Here is a 16,527-nt window from a genome sequence, read left to right on the forward strand (position 1 = left end):
TCCATCTGCCAGATCTCATAATCGTGGTATGCTGGAATAGCAAACATGATCCGAATGGACTTAAACATCGCTACTGGAGAAAAGGTTTCATCATAATCAATACCATGAATTTGTTTAAAACCTTTTGCTACCAAACGACCCTTATATATAAGTCCATCCATGTCAGTCTTTCTCTTAAAGACTCACTTACACCCAATGGGTATGACTCCTTCAGGTGGATCAACCAAAGTCTATACTTGGTTGGTGTACATAGATTCCATCTCGGATCTCATGGCCTCTAGCCATTTCTCAGAATATGGTCTCATCACAGCTTCCTGATAGGAGGTAGGCTCATTCTCAACGAGTATAACGTCATCATGGTCAGACAAGAGAAATGAGTATCTCTCAGGCTGACGACGTACCCTATCAGACCTGCGAAAAGGTATGTCTACTTGAACTAGTTGTTGTTCCTCAACTCCTTGTGGAACAATCTCATCATCCACAACACTTTTTGGTTCCAGTTCAACTTCCATCAAGGCTTCAGTGCTATGGTCCATATCTTGAACTTCTTGAAGATTGAACATGCTCTCACTAGTTTTTCTAGAAACAAAGTCTCTTTCTAGAAATACCCCAGTCTTAGCCACAACTACTTTGTGTTAACTGGGAATGTAGAAGTAATATCCCTTCGTTTCCTTGGGATATCCTATGAAATAGCACTTATCGGATTTGGGTCCTAGTTTGTCCGAGACTTGACGTCAAACGTAAGCCTCACAACCCCAAATCCTCATAAAAGACACCTAGTCATCTCTCCCAGTCCATATCCTATATGGTATTTTTATCACAACCTTGGATGGAACATGGTTAAGTATAAAGGTTGTTGTGTCTAGAGCATAGCCCCAAAGAGATATAGGAAGATCTGTGTGACTCATCATAGATCGCACCATATCTAATAGGGTACGATTCCTCCTTTCAGATACACCATTCCACTGTGGTGTTCCAGGAGGAGTGAGTTGGGATAGAATCCCACACTCAGCTAGATAGTCACGAAACTCATGGCTAAGGTATTCACCACCTCGATCTGATCGAAGTATCTTAATACGTTTGCCTAGCTGCTTTTGTACTTTATTCTCGAATGCTTTGAACTTTTCAAAGCATTCAGACTTATGTGTCATCAAATACACATAATCATATCTACTGAAGTCATCAGTAAATGTAATGAAGTACTTATAACCACCTCTGGCAGCGACATTGAAAGGGCCACATACATCACTATGTATAAGTCCTAACAAGTCAGTCGCTCTTTCGCTGTGTCCACTAAAGGGAGTCTTGGTCATCTTGCCCAGTAGGTATGACTCGCATGTCTCATATGATTCAAAATCAAATGAGTCCAGCAAACCATCTTTATGGAGCTGGGATAAGCGTTTGTCATTTATATGACCTAAGCGACAATGCCAAAGATAGGTTTGGTTCATTTCATTTGACTTGAACCTTTTGATATTTATGTTATAGATGGGGTTTTCTAAGTCTAGAATATAGAATCCGTTCATCAGAGGTGCACTACAATAGAACATATCGTTTAAATAGATGGAATAACATTTGTTCTTTATGATAAACGAAAAGTCTTTCTTGTCCAAACAAGAAACTGAAATTATGTTCTTAGTAAGAGTAGACACATAACAACATTCATCTAATTCTAGTACAAGCCCAGAGGTCAGAGATAGAAAGTAAGTCCCTACAGCAACAGCAGCAACCCGTGCTCCATTGCCTACTCATAGGTCCACCTCGCCCTTCGTCAATACCCCGCTATTTCTCAGCGCCTGCACATTAGTACAAATGTGAGAAGCACATCCGGTATCCAATACCCATGATGCAGAAATAGATAGATTGACTTCTATAACATATCTTGCACTGAAACAGTGCCTTGGAGTTTAGAATCTCTCGTGCCTTGCTTGTCCTTGATATAGTTAATGAAGATGTTCAACCATATCATAAGCACCCATCAACTCGTGTTGCTTCTGAAGCTCAGAGTTCATGGTTGCGAGCATGAGGCATGACACATCTAATGTGTCATCTTGATGCTTCTTATAATCATCTTTGTCAGCTCGCGTGGCAATGGCAGGAGGTGCCTCGTGAATGGGCTGTTCCAAGACGTACAATTTTCGTTCTTGTGTGAGAACAATTCTCAGATTCCTGTACCAGTATAGGAAATTAGCTCCATTGAGCTTGTCCTTATCAAGGACAGAATACAGAGAGAAGGTGTTCGTGTTTGTCGACATGGCAATCTACAACAGAAAAATATAGAAAATAAATATCATATTCCACTAATCATTTAATTAGGCCTTTAATTAAATGATGCTCCCACTGAATTATAGAATTTTTGTAGAATCAAGTCATGGATGTGGTCAAACCACACTTACTAGATTCTAACCGATTAGCTATAATTCTTGCAGGACAAGATCCACATCATACTATGCCTTGATTTAGCTTTGGCTAAATCGCCCAAGACTTAGTATGATCGGTAGATAACTAATTATCAATTACATCTCTATGCAACTTTTGTTTATAGGATCAAAAATCTCATTTACATTCAACTTGAGTTAGCTTTGGCTAAATCACCCAAGATTTAGTATAAATGTGATTTTTATCTTATCGTCCAACCGTTGGAAAATGCCTATAGTTATACCCGATCCAATTGAGTTAACTAGTTATACTCAATCTAATTGAGGTTGTACTCACCCAAGCCTTGATAGGCGGGACCAAGATTGTCCCTCTGCACCCTACCAAGATAATATGTGTTGCTCTTCTTTGGTAGATTCAACAACAACAAATGATCGAGGTAGTGATTGGTATCAAGACTTGGTAGGCATATCGAGTTGACTTGATTAAGATCTAATCTAATCGTGGATTCGTATCTTATATGCAGCAAGGCACTAATTATCCTACTCTAGCATGCATCACATACACACAAGCAATGAATAATCAAATTTTGATTAGGTCATGGCCCTACTACGATCTTCTCAAGCTAATGAGAAGATTGGGCAGTCAACCTAGGGTCAACAGCTTCTCCAAGCTCCTCCCTTTGACCACCATGTGTTGCTCGCACCCTCCTCGTCGTTCCTTCTCGAGTGGACCTTTCACCGCTCCATTTTTTTGTACATTACATATATGAAACTCGAGTTACATTCGAGTCTAAAAATCTATTTACAACAGGAAATAAAAATGAGGGAGGTACGACACGCAGGTCGCATAATATATACAACACGCACATCACACAAAATGGCGCGTAGGCCATATTATGAATTACAATACATTTAGTCCAATCAAATTGGGTTTTTGGGCCATGACCATCACAAAATCATACATAATTCTAAATTATTTATTTTACATAAATTTCTATAATTTTATTACTGTTTTTACAATTTTATGAGTTAAAATTTCTTGACGGTCCCGTTTAGCGATTTTCAGGGGCGATCGCGGGACAATGCCCCTTGCGGGGTTAGGGGAGCGCCCCTTCTCATGAAATAAGTCTCACGAGTGTCCTACTACAATCTTATAATGCCTTAAGCTGCTGTCCCAAAACAATTAGGGCGGGACCTTGCCGTTTCGGAAAGTTTTTCTCGGTAGTCGAAGCCTACAAGTGTTCTAGCACCTGTTGCTTCGCCTCTACGAGAAAAATACTCATAAAATACATAAAATAGTAAAGTTACAAAAACTTACAGATCAGATATTTTTCAAAAAAATACAAATGAAAACATGTAAATGCTTCGCACGTGGCTCTGATACCACTGTTAGGACTTTCGGGCAGCAAAAACCACTTTTTGCATTGCGGAAACCCCGAAGTCTTAACACGGATCTGTGCGAATATATATAAAATTTTACATGTACATGTTTGTTATCCTAGATCTACTTTAGATCTACATGTTAAGGAGTATACCTTTGAAGCGAATCCCTTCGCAAATCCCGCTCGTCCAAGGTTCTTTGGATCTCTAGTGTGTTCAAGTGTACACACCTCTAGAAGTATCCACACGATCAAGAGATGGAGAGGAAACCTTAGAGTGTGCTAGCACCCCAAGGAGTCTCGGCAATGATGAGAAGGAGAGAAAGAAAGAAGAGAGGAGGAAGAAGATGATGCCTTGAATGAAAATCAATTCATTCCCTCACTAAAAGTGGCCGGCCACTTCAATGAGGTTTGTAACCTCCATGGAATCTCAAGAGTTAAGACTCTTGATTTCCCTCATGAGGTGGCATACCATGAAGTTGCCTTGATGATGTGGCACATCATCATTGGCTGGCCCTATGCCAAGTCACAATGACATGGCATTTGGTCAAGTCAAACTTGACTCTTCATCTTCCCTCTCAAGTCAAGTCAAACTTAACTTAAATTCTCCCATGGTTGATCAAATCTAACCATTGATTCAAGCCAATTTGATTTAATGAATCTCTATTCATTAAACTAAATTGATTTAATGAGTCATAATCTAAATTGGACTCATTGGACACATGAATCAAATTGAGTCCAACTCAATTAGTTTAATTTAGATTACTCTTGATCCAATTTGGTTCATCACATGAACCTAATCCTCTTGGTTCATCATATGAACCTAATCTCCACCTAATTGCTCTTTGTGTGTGACCCTATAGGTTCTTGTAACGTTGACAATGCTCTTAAACCCATTTAGAGGCATAAGTAATGAACGATATCTAGCAACACATCATTACTACCCAAGTTACAAGAATGTTGAGATCTAACATCACCTTGTGACTACTAATTGTGACCCTCACAATATATGATATTGTCCTTCTATCTTTGACATCTAGATTGATTAAATTGAGGCATAGACTATGTCATTCTCTAATCAATCTATATCTTGAACTCCAAGTAGACTCACTCTAAACAAATGAGCTCAATATCTCATATTGACTCATTTGGGTATGGCCATGCACTTAGTGGTCTCACTCTATCAAGAATAATGATGTCACTCCCTTCATATAGGAGGGATAGATCCCATCTACATCACTTACATCCCTCCACATAATTTGTTACATACCCAGTAATCGCCTTTATAGTCCACCCAGTTACGGGTGACGTTTGACGAAACCAAAGTACATAACTCCTTATGTAGGGAACCATGGTGACTTCAGGTCTAAGGACTAGTAGTCATACTAATAGCCACATGAGAAAGTATATGACACTCATATAACGATCCATGATACTTTCTCATGATGGGTCATTCAGCATACATTCTCCAATGCATACCCATGTGTCAACTTGATATCTCTATATCCATAACTTATGAGATCAACTCATCGAGTTGATCTACATGCTAGTCTCGTCGCATTAACATTGTCCCTGAATGTTAATACTTGACTAGAAATGATTAAGATTAGTGTTCTCTATATCATCTCACTATCGATTCAACCAATCGATTGATATAGATAAGAACATTCTACTCAAGGACGCTATTATATTTAGTTTATTTGACACCAATACAAGTAAGTATAATAACCATAAAGAAATGCCTTTATAAATATATAGGAATATGATACATCAAGTCCATACAACAATCATCACATGATTGGCTCTAGGGCTCTAACTAACACTTATGGAGTCGGCGGACATGTAAGAAAGCTTGATAGACTGTTCTGGAAATTTGAGCAAGAAAAATTTCTAGTCCTGGACAGTTATAGGATCTGGGCATTAATGCAATCATTGCCAGAGTATCCGAGGATAATAGCAGACTATGTATGGGGGCGTCATGAAGGACGCGTCACATATTCAGAACTGTGTGAGGAGCTGCTTCACCATATGAGTGAAGAAGAGCCTGAAGAGTCTGAAGAGGACCAGGAAATGTTCAAGGAAGATCTAGAAAATGGATCTGATGGAGAATCCTGAAGTTGCCCCATCTGAGATTTGTTAGTTAGAGCCCTAGAGCCAATCATATGATGATTATTGTATGGACTCGATGTATCATATTCCTATATATTTATAAAGGTAATTTCTTTATGGTTATTATACTTACTTGTATTGGTGCCAAATAACTAAGTATAATAGCGTCCTTGAGTAGAAGGTTCTTATCTATATCAATCGATTGGTTGAATCGATAGTGAGATGATATAGAGAACACTACTCTTAATCATTCCTAGTCAAGTATTAACATTCAGGGACAATGTTAATGCGACGAGACTAGCATGTAGGTCAACTCGATGACTTGATCTCACAAGTCATGGATATAGAGATATCAAGTTGACACATGGGTATGTATTGAAGAATGTATGCTGAATGACCCTCCATGAGAAAGTATCATGGATCGTTATATGAGTGTCATATACTTTCTCATGTGATTATTAGTATGACTATTAGTCCTTGGACCTGAAGTCACCATGGTTCCCTACATAAGGAGTTGCATACTTTGGCTTCGTCAAACGTCACCCGTAACTGGGTGGACTATAAAGGATGTGAGTGATGTAGATGGGATATATCCCTCCTATATAACGGGAGTGACATCATTATTCTTGATAGAGTGAGATCACTAAGTGCATGGTCATGCCCAAATGCGTCAATATGAGATATTGAGCTCATTTGATTATAGTGAGTCTACTTGGAGTTCAAGATTTAGATTGATTAGAGGATGACACGGTCTATGCCTCAAATTGATCAATCTAGATGTCAAGGATAGAAGGACATTATCACATATTGTGAGAGTCACAATTAGTAGTCACAAGATAATGTTGGATCCCAACATTCTTGTAACTTGGGTAGTAATGATGTGTTGCTAGATACCGCTCATTACTTATGCTTCTAAATGGGTTTAGGAGCATTGCCAACGTTACAAGAACCTATAGGGTCATACACAAAGGGCAATTAGATAGAGATTAGGTTCATATGATGAACCAAGAGGATTAGGTTCATGTGATGAACCAAATTGGATCAAGAGTAATCCAAATTAAACTAATTGAGTTGGACTCAATTTGATTCATGTGTCCAATGAGTCTAATTTAGATTATGACTCATTAAATCAATTTAGTTTAATGAATAGAGATTCATTAAATCAAATTGGCTTGAATCAATGGTTAGATTTGATCAACCATGGGAGAATTTAAGCTAAGTTTGACTTGACTTGAGAGGGAAGATGAAGAGTCAAGTTTGACTTGACCGAATGCCATGTCATTGTGACTTGGCATAGGGCCGACCAATGATGATGTGCCACATCATCAAGGTTACTTCATGGTATGCCACCTCATGAGGAATACCAAGAGCCTTGACTCTTGGTATTACATGGAGATAATACCCCCTTCATTATGTGACCGGCCACTTTAGTGCATTGGGTGTGCTTGGTGTAACTCCATCTTTTTCCTCCTTTCTTCTTCTCTACTCTCCCTCTCCTCCTTGGCCGAAACACCTTAAGAGTGCTAGCACACTCTAAGTGTTTTTCTCTCCACCCTTTTTGTCTGTGTGGATACTTCTAGAGGTGTGTATGCTTGAACACACTTGAGATCCGAAGAATCTTGGACGAGCAGGATTTGCGAAGGGCTTCGCTTCAAAGGTATTCTCACTTTCTTGTAGATCTAGTGTAGATCTAGGATAGGAAACATGTACATGTAAATTTATTTTATATTTTGGCATGTCCGTGGAAGATTCAGTGGTTTTGATGGAAAATCTTGAAGTCGAACAAGATTATCCCAAATGAGTCCAGGTTAATAGGGATAATATTGGCTGCTGCACTAGTGTTTGTCCTAGTGGGAGCAGTGCTGGCCTATCTAGTTTATTAGTGTTATGTTTACTGCCGTTATGTACGAGCAATGTTAGCTCATCTAGTTTTTGAGTCATGTAATAATTTCTGTCGTTATGTACGAATAGAATTATATAATGAAAAGTTATGTTATATGTTAACAAACTTGGAAATGATTAGTTCATTTCATGATATGATTAGTTCATATATCCATATGATTAGTTCATATGCATAATGATTAGTTCATTTTAATAATGATTTGTTCATTAGATGGGATGTGTGTAATATGATTGATCAGTGTTGATTAGATTAGAACATACAAATGATGAGTGAAAACAATGCTATCACTTGATTTTGTAAACTAACTCTAATTTACACTGAGTCAATAAATAATTGCACATATATGAATTACACTAAAATAATAAATAATGTGTTTATTTATGTAGATCATGGCAACTAAAAACATCATAGCTAAACTCAATAAGGGTGAGAAATTATATGGGGATAACTACAAAATCTGGCACCTCAAGATACAATACATTCTTGAGGAACAAGAAGTTCTAGAGGCTGTAAATCAAATCATGGAGGAACCGATTGATGGTTCTACAGCACAGCACAGACGTGACCTTGATGCCTATAAGGCATGGAAAAGGAAGGACTCTATTGCTAAGGGAATATTGATTAGTTCAATGGCAGATGACCTAGTATTTGAGTATGAGCCATTACCATCTGCTCATGCTGTCTGGGTAGCCCTTAGAGAGAAGTACAGTGGAGTCAGTCTGAGTAAGCTTCGTCAGCTAACTATCAAGTTTGATAGCTGTAAAAGGCGCTCGAATGTTACCATGGCCCAACATCTCAGGGAAATGGGTAACATATTCGAGAGCTTAAGACTGCTGGTCATGCGTTGACCAATGAACAACAGGTTCAAGCAGTTATCCGTTCCCTTCCTGATTCTTAGGAAACGATGAAACAGAATCTGACCCACAGTGAGAGTATCAAGACTTTCACTGATGTCTCACGCCATGTTGAACTTGAGGCAGAGAGGATTGAATCTGCAAGGATTTCTAGTCAAGCTTTTATAGCTGAAGGTTCTGGTTCCAAGAATAAGAAAAGATAATTTAAGAAAGGAAAGGGAAAAGGAATGGAGGCTAGTGTTGTTGCTGTTAAAAACCAAATCAAGAAGAAAGGAAAGAGATATGGAAAAAGACCTATGAGCAAGTTGACCTGCTTCAACTATGGCAAGAAGGGCCATTTTGCTCGGGATTGTATTGAGCCTAAAAAGGTAGGTCCATTGTTATCTTCTTTCAATGAGCAATATGTTGCAAGTACAATGTTGTTAGCTGATTCGTATCCTTTATGGATTATAGATTCAGGAGCAAAGAACCACGTAGCACGTAATCGAGCTACATATGTGGAGTGCCGTCGGGTACTAGCTGGCAACAAATGGATATATGAAGGAAACAATGCAAGAATTGAAGTCAAAGGAATTGGCACTTGCAAGCTCAACCTACGTGGTGGAGGTACCTTGTTTCTACATGATGTCCTATATGCTCCTGAGATTCGACGGAATCTGGTTTCTGTCATTTGTCTTCTTGATTTAGGTTATAATATATATTTTTATAGTCGTTGTGTGGAACTTCAAATTAACTCTGTGTTAATTGGTTATGGTTATTTTGTTAGTTAGAGCCCTAGAGCCAATCATTTGATGATTGTTGTATGGACTCATTGTATCATATTCTTATATATATAAAGGCATTTGTTTATGGTTATTATGCTTACTTGTATTGGTGTCAAATAACTAAGTATAATAGCATCCTTGAGTAGAAGGTTCTTACCTATATCAATCGGTTAGTTGAATCGATAGTGAGATGATATAGGGAACACTACTCTTAACCATTCCTAGTCAAGTATTAGCATTCAAGGACAATGTTAATGCGACGAGATTAGCATGTAGGTCAACTCGATGACTTGATCTCACAAGTCATGGATATGGAGATATCAAGTTGACACATGGGTATGCATTGGAGAATGTATACTGAATGACCCGCCATGAGAAAGTATCATGGATCGTTATATGAGTGTCATATACTTTCTCATGTGGCTATTAGTATGACTATTAGTCCTTGGACCTGAAGTCACCATGGTTCCCTACATAAGGAGTTGCATACTTTGGCTTCGTCAAACGTCACCCGTAACTGGGTGGACTATAAAGGTGATTACTGGGTATGTAACAAATTATGTGGAGGGATGTGAGTGATGTAGATGGGATTTATCCCTCCTATATGTCGGGAGTGACATCGATATTCTTGATAGAGTGAGACCACTAAGTGCATGGACATTCCTAAATGAGTCAATATGAGATGTTGAGCTCATTTGATTGAGTCAGTCTACTTGGGATTCAAGATTTAGATTGATTAGAGGATGACACGGTCTATGCCTCACATTAATCAATCTAGATGTCATGGATAGAAGGACACATGTCATATATTGTGAAGAGTCACAATTAGTAGTCGCAAGGTGATGTTGGATCTCAACATTCTTATAACTTGGGTAGTAATGATGTGTTGCTAGATACCGCTCATTACTTATACTTATAAATGGGTTTAGGAGCATTGCCAATGTTATAAGAACCTATAGGGTCACACACAAAGGGCAATTAGATGGAGATTAGGTTCATTTGATGAACCTAAAGGATTAGGTCCATGTGATAAACCAAATTGGATTAAGAGTAATCCAAATTAGGCTAATTGAGTTTAACTCAATTTGGTTCATGTGTTAGATAAGTCTAATTTGGACTTAGACTCATTGAGTCAATTTAATTCAATGAATAGAGATTCATTAAATTAAAATTAACTTGAACCAATGGTTAGATTTGATCAACCATAGGAGAGAAGTGGTCAAGTTTGACTTGACTTGAGAGGAAGATGAAGAGTCAAATTTGACTTGACCATTTGCCACCTCATTGGTGAGTTGGCAAAGAGTGGACCAATGATGATGCTCCACATCATCATGGTTGCTTAAGTGGGATGCCACCTCATGGGAGTTACCAAGAGTTGTGACTCTTGGTATTCCATGGAGGTTATTAACCTCATTCATGTGGCCGACCACTAATGATTTTGGGTGAGTTTCATTTCTTTTGTGTAACTCTCATCTTCTTCCTCAAGTTCTCTCTTCTCTCCCTCTCCTCCACCTTGGCCGAACCTTTCAAAGGTGCTAGGACACCTTTTGTTTGATTTCTCCATCTCTTGCTTGTGTGGATACACATAGAGGAGTATCTACTTTGATACTCTTGAGATCCGACGAACCTTGGACGAGCGAGATTAGCGAAGGGCATCGCATCAAGGATAAAGCTCTTCTCTTTTGTAGATCTAGTTTAGATCTAGGCTAGAAACTCATACTTGAAGTTTTACGTAAATTTTATTTCTTCGCACGGATCCGGTGGCGGGGTTTCCGCAATGCAAAAAGCGGTTTTTGCGGTCCGAAAAACCCAACAGTGGTATCAGAGTCACGTGCAAAGCGCGTACGAGTTTTTGTTTGTATTTTTATGAAAAATATAAGTTCTATAATATTCTGTAAATTTACTGTTTTTATAGATTTTATGGGTATTTTTCTCGTAGAAGCGAAGCACAAGAGTTTAGACACTTGTAGGCTTCAACTACCGAGAAAATTTTTCCGAAACGGCAAGGTTTCACCCCAAATCATTTTGGGACAGTGGGCTAAGGCGCTGTAGGATTGCTTAGTAACACTCACGATGGTTATATCGCGGGTAGGGGTGCTGCCCCTAACCCCGCAAGGGGCTTCGTTCCGCGATTACGCCCGAAAATCGCTAAACGGGACCGCCGGGAATTTTTACTCATAAAATCATAAAAATATTAGACAAAAATTATAGAAATTTATGGAAATTATATAGTTTAGAATTGTGTATCATTTTGTGATGGTCATGGCCCAAAAGACCCCAATTTGATTGAAAATTGTGTTGTAATTCATAATACGGCCTGCGTGCCGTCATGTGATTGTGCGTGTTGTATATTTGATACACGACCTGCGCATTATGCCTTTCTATTTATTTATTCCTATTGTAAATAGTTTAGACTAGAATGTAACTCGAGTTTCACTTTTGGTAATGTACAAAATGAGGCGGTGGAAGGTTCACTCGAGACGGAGTTACGAGGAGGGTGCGAGCAACACAAGATGGTCAAAGGAAGGAGCTAACTCAGGACATAATATGATGTGGATCTTGTCCCACTTGAATTATAGAATTCAGTGGGAGCATCATTTAATTAAAGGCCTAATTAGATGATTAATTGGAATATGATATTTATTTTTCTGCATTTTTCTGTTGTAGATTACCATGTCGTCAAACACGAACTCCTTCTCCCTGCATTCTGTCCTCGATAAGGGCAAGCTCAATGGAGCTAACTTCCTGGACTGGTACAGGAACCTGAGAATAGTTCTCACACAGGAACGAAAACTATACGTCCTGAAGCAGCCCATTCCTAAGGCACCTCCTGCCATTGCCACGCGAGCTGATCGTGATGCTTACAAGAAGCATCAAGATGACGCATTAGATGTGTCCTATCTAATGCTCGCGACCATGAACTCTGAGCTTCAGAAGCAACATGAGTTGATGGGTGCTTATGATATGGTTGAACATCTGCGTCAACTATATCAAGGACAAGCGAGGCACGAGAGATTCGAGATCTCTAAGGCACTGTTTCAGTGCAAGATGCAAGATGGGACTCCCGTAGGCCCATATGTACTCAAGATGATTGGGTACATAGAAAACCTACAGAGGTTGGGATTTCCCCTTGGCCAAGAGTTGGCCACTGACTTGATCTTGCAGTCCTTGCCAGAGAGCTACAGTTAGTTTGTCATGAACTACAACATGAACGAAATTGACAAGCCACTGCCCGAGCTGCTTAGCATGTTAAGAACTGCTGAGCTCAACCTTAAGAAGGTTAAGCCCAACTCTATTCTAATGGTTCAGAAACACAAGGGCAAGGGCAAGCCCAAAGGCAAGGGAAAGTCCTAAGACAAGGGTAAAGGCAAGGCGCTGAAACCCAAAGGAGGGGTTGCCAAGGATGCTACCTGCTTCCACTGCGGTCAGACCGTGCACTGGAAGAGAAACTGCAAAGTTTACCTGGAAGATCTTAAGAAGAAGAGAAGTGAGACTTCCACTTCAGGTATCTATGTTATAGAAGTCAATCTATCTATTTCTTCATCATGGGTATTAGATACCGGATGTACTTCTCACATTTGTACTAATGTGCAGGCGCTGAAAAATAGCAGGGCATTGACGAAGGGCGAGGTGGACCTATGAGTAGGCAATGGAGCACGGGTTGCTGCTGTTGCTGTAGGAACTTATCATCTATCTCTGCCTTCTGGGCTTGTATTAGAATTAGATGAATGCTGTTATGTGTCTGCTTTAACTAAGAACATAATTTCAGTTTCTTGTTTGGACAAGAAAGGTTTTTCATTTATAATAAAGAACAAATATTGTTCAATTTATTTAAATGATATATTCTATTGTAGTGTACCTCTGATGAACGGACTCTATATTCTAGACCTTTAGAATCCTATCTATAACATAAGTACCAAGAGGTTCAAGTAAAAAAAAAAGAACCAAACCTATATCTGACACTGTCACTTAGGTCATATAAATGACAAACGCTTATCCCAGCTCCATAAAGATGGTTTGCTGGACTCATTTGATTTCGAATCATATGAGACATGCGAGTCATGCCTACTGGGCAAGATGACCAAGACTCCCTTTAGTGGACACAGCGAGAGAGCGACCAACTTGTTAGGACTTATACATAGTGATGTATGTGGCCCTTTCAATGTCACTGCTAGAGGTGATTATAAGTACTTCATTACATTTATTGATGACTTCAGTAGATATGGTTATGTGTATATGATGGCACATAAATCAGAATCCTTTGAAAAGTTCAAAGAATTCAAGAATAAAGCACAAAATCATCTTGGCAAGAGTATTAAGATACTTCAATCAGATCGAGGTGGAGAATACCTTAGCCATGAGTTTCGTGACTATCTAGCTGAGTGTGGGATCCTATCCCAACTCACTCCTCCTGGAACACCACAGTGGAATGGTATATCCGAAAGGAGGAATCGTAGCTTATTAGATATGGTACAGTCTATGATGAGTCACACAGATTTTCCTATGTATCTTTAGGGCTATGCTCTAGACACAGCAACCTTCATTCTCAATCGAGTTCCATCTAAGCCTATAATAAAGACACCATATAGGATATGGACTGGGAGAGATGCCCAGGTGTCTTTTATGAGGATTTGGGGTTGTGAGGCTTACGTTTGACGTCAAGTCTCAGACAAATTGGGACCCAAATCTGATAAGTGCTATTTTATTGGATATCCCAAGGAAACAAAGGGATATTACTTCTACATTCCCAGTCAACACAAGATAGTTGTGGCTAAGACTGGGGTATTTCTAGAAAGGGATTTTGTTTCTAGAAAGACTAGTGGGAGTACGTTCGATCTTGAAGAAGTTCAAGATGTGAACCATAGCACTGAAGCCTCGATGGAAGTTAAACTGGAACCACAAAGTGTTGTGGATGATATTGTTCCATAAGGACTTAAGGAACAACAACCAGTTCAAGTAGACCTACCTCTTCGCAGGTCTGATAGGGTACGTCATCAGCCTGAGAGATATTCATTTCTCTTATCTGACCATGATGACATTGTGCTCATTGAGGATGAGCCTACCTCCTATCAAGAAGCTGTGATGAGACCAGATTCCGAGAAATGGCTAGAGGCCATGAGATCCGAGATGGAATCCATGTACACTAACCAAGTATGGACTTTGGTTGATCCACCTGAAGGGGTCAAACCCATTGGGTGTAAGTGGGTCTTTAAGAGAAAGACTGACATGGATGGACTTATTTATAAGGGTCGCTTGGTAGCTAAAGGTTTTAAGCAAATTCATGGTATTGACTATGAAAAACCTTTTCTCCAGTAGCGATGTTTAAATCCATTCGGATCATGCTTGCTGTTGCAGCGTACCACGATTATGAGATCTGACAGATGGATGTCAAAATCGTGTTTTTGAATGGAAACCTGCTCGAGGATGTGTACATGGCACAACCTGAGGATTTTGTAGATCCACAGCATACTGACAAAGTATGCAAGCTACATAGGTCCATTTATGGACTAAAGCAAGCTTCTCGGAGCTGGAATATTCGATTCGATGATGCAATTAAATAGTTTAGTTTCATCAAGAATGAAGATGAACCTTGTGTCTACAAGAAGGTTGTTGGGAGCACAGTTGTCTTCCTTATATTGTATGTGGATGACATACTACTCATTGGGAAAGACATCCCTTTGCTGTAGTCTGTCAAGACTTGGCTAGGGACTTCTTTCTCAATGAAGGACTTAGGTGAAGCATCCCGCATTCTAGGCATACAGATCTATAGAGATAGATCTAAGAGATTGCTTGGCCTAAGTCAGAGTACATACATTGACAATGTACTACTACGGTTTACCATGCAGAACTCCAAGAAGGGATTTCTGTCGATGTCACATGGTGTGAGTCTTTCGAAGACTCAAGGTCCCTCTTCTAGAGAGGAGAGAGACCGCATGGATCAGATCCCTTATGCTTCAACCATAGGATCTATCATGTACGCCATGCTATGTACTCATCCTAATGTCTCGTATGCTTTGAGTATGACGAGAAGATACCAGTCAGATCCAGGTGAAAGTCACTGGATAGCAGTCAAGAATATTCTTAAGTACTTGAGAAGGATTAAAGAATATTTCTTGATATATGGAGGCGATGATGAGCTAGCTGTAAAGGGTTACAGTGATGCCAGCTTCCAAACTAACCAGGATGACTATAGATCACAGTTTGGGTTCGTGTTTTGCTTGAATGGTGGTGCTGTGAGCTGGAAGAGTTCACAGCAGTTCTATAACGCTTCCATCTCATTCGATAGATTGTCGATAGAGGAGATGTGAAAATTTGCAAAGTACCCACAGAGGCAAACATCACAGATCCCTTAACCAAGGCTTTGGCATAGAGAAAGCATGATGGTCACACTAGGTCATTGGGTATTAGACCCTACACTGATTGGCACTAGTGATAGTGGGAGATTGTTAGTTAGAGACCTAGAGCCAATCATTTGATGATTGTTGTATGGACTCGTTGTATCATATTCTTATATATATAAAGGCATTTGTTTATGGTTATTATGCTTACTTGTATTGGTGCCAAATAACTAAGTATAATAGCGTCCTTGAGTAGAAGGTTCTTACCTATATCAATCGGTTAGTTGAATCGATAGTGAGATGATATAGGGAACACTGCTCTTAATCATTCCTAGTCAAGTACTAGCATTCAAGGACAATGTTAATGCGACGAGACTAACATGTAGGTCAACTCAATGACTTGATCTCACAAGTCATGGATATAGAGATATCAAGTTGACACATGGGTATGCATTGGAGAATGTATACTGAATGACCCGTCATGAGAAAGTATCATGGATCGTTATATGAGTGTCATATATTTTCTCATGTGGCTATTAGTATGACTATTAGTCCTTGGACCTGAAGTCACCATGGTTCCCTACATAAGGAGTTGCATACTTTGGCTTCGTCAAACGTCACCCATAACTGGGTGGACTATAAAGGCGATTACTGGGTATGTAACAAATTATGTGGAGGGATGTGAGTGATGTAGATGAGATATATCCCTCCTATATGACGGGAGTGACATCGATATTCTTGATAGAGTGAGACCACTAAGTGCATGGGCATGCCCAAATGAGTCAATATGAGATGTTGAGCT

Source organism: Zingiber officinale, chromosome 1B, assembly GCF_018446385.1.
Source record: "Zingiber officinale cultivar Zhangliang chromosome 1B, Zo_v1.1, whole genome shotgun sequence".
NCBI lineage: Eukaryota > Viridiplantae > Streptophyta > Magnoliopsida > Zingiberales > Zingiberaceae > Zingiber > Zingiber officinale.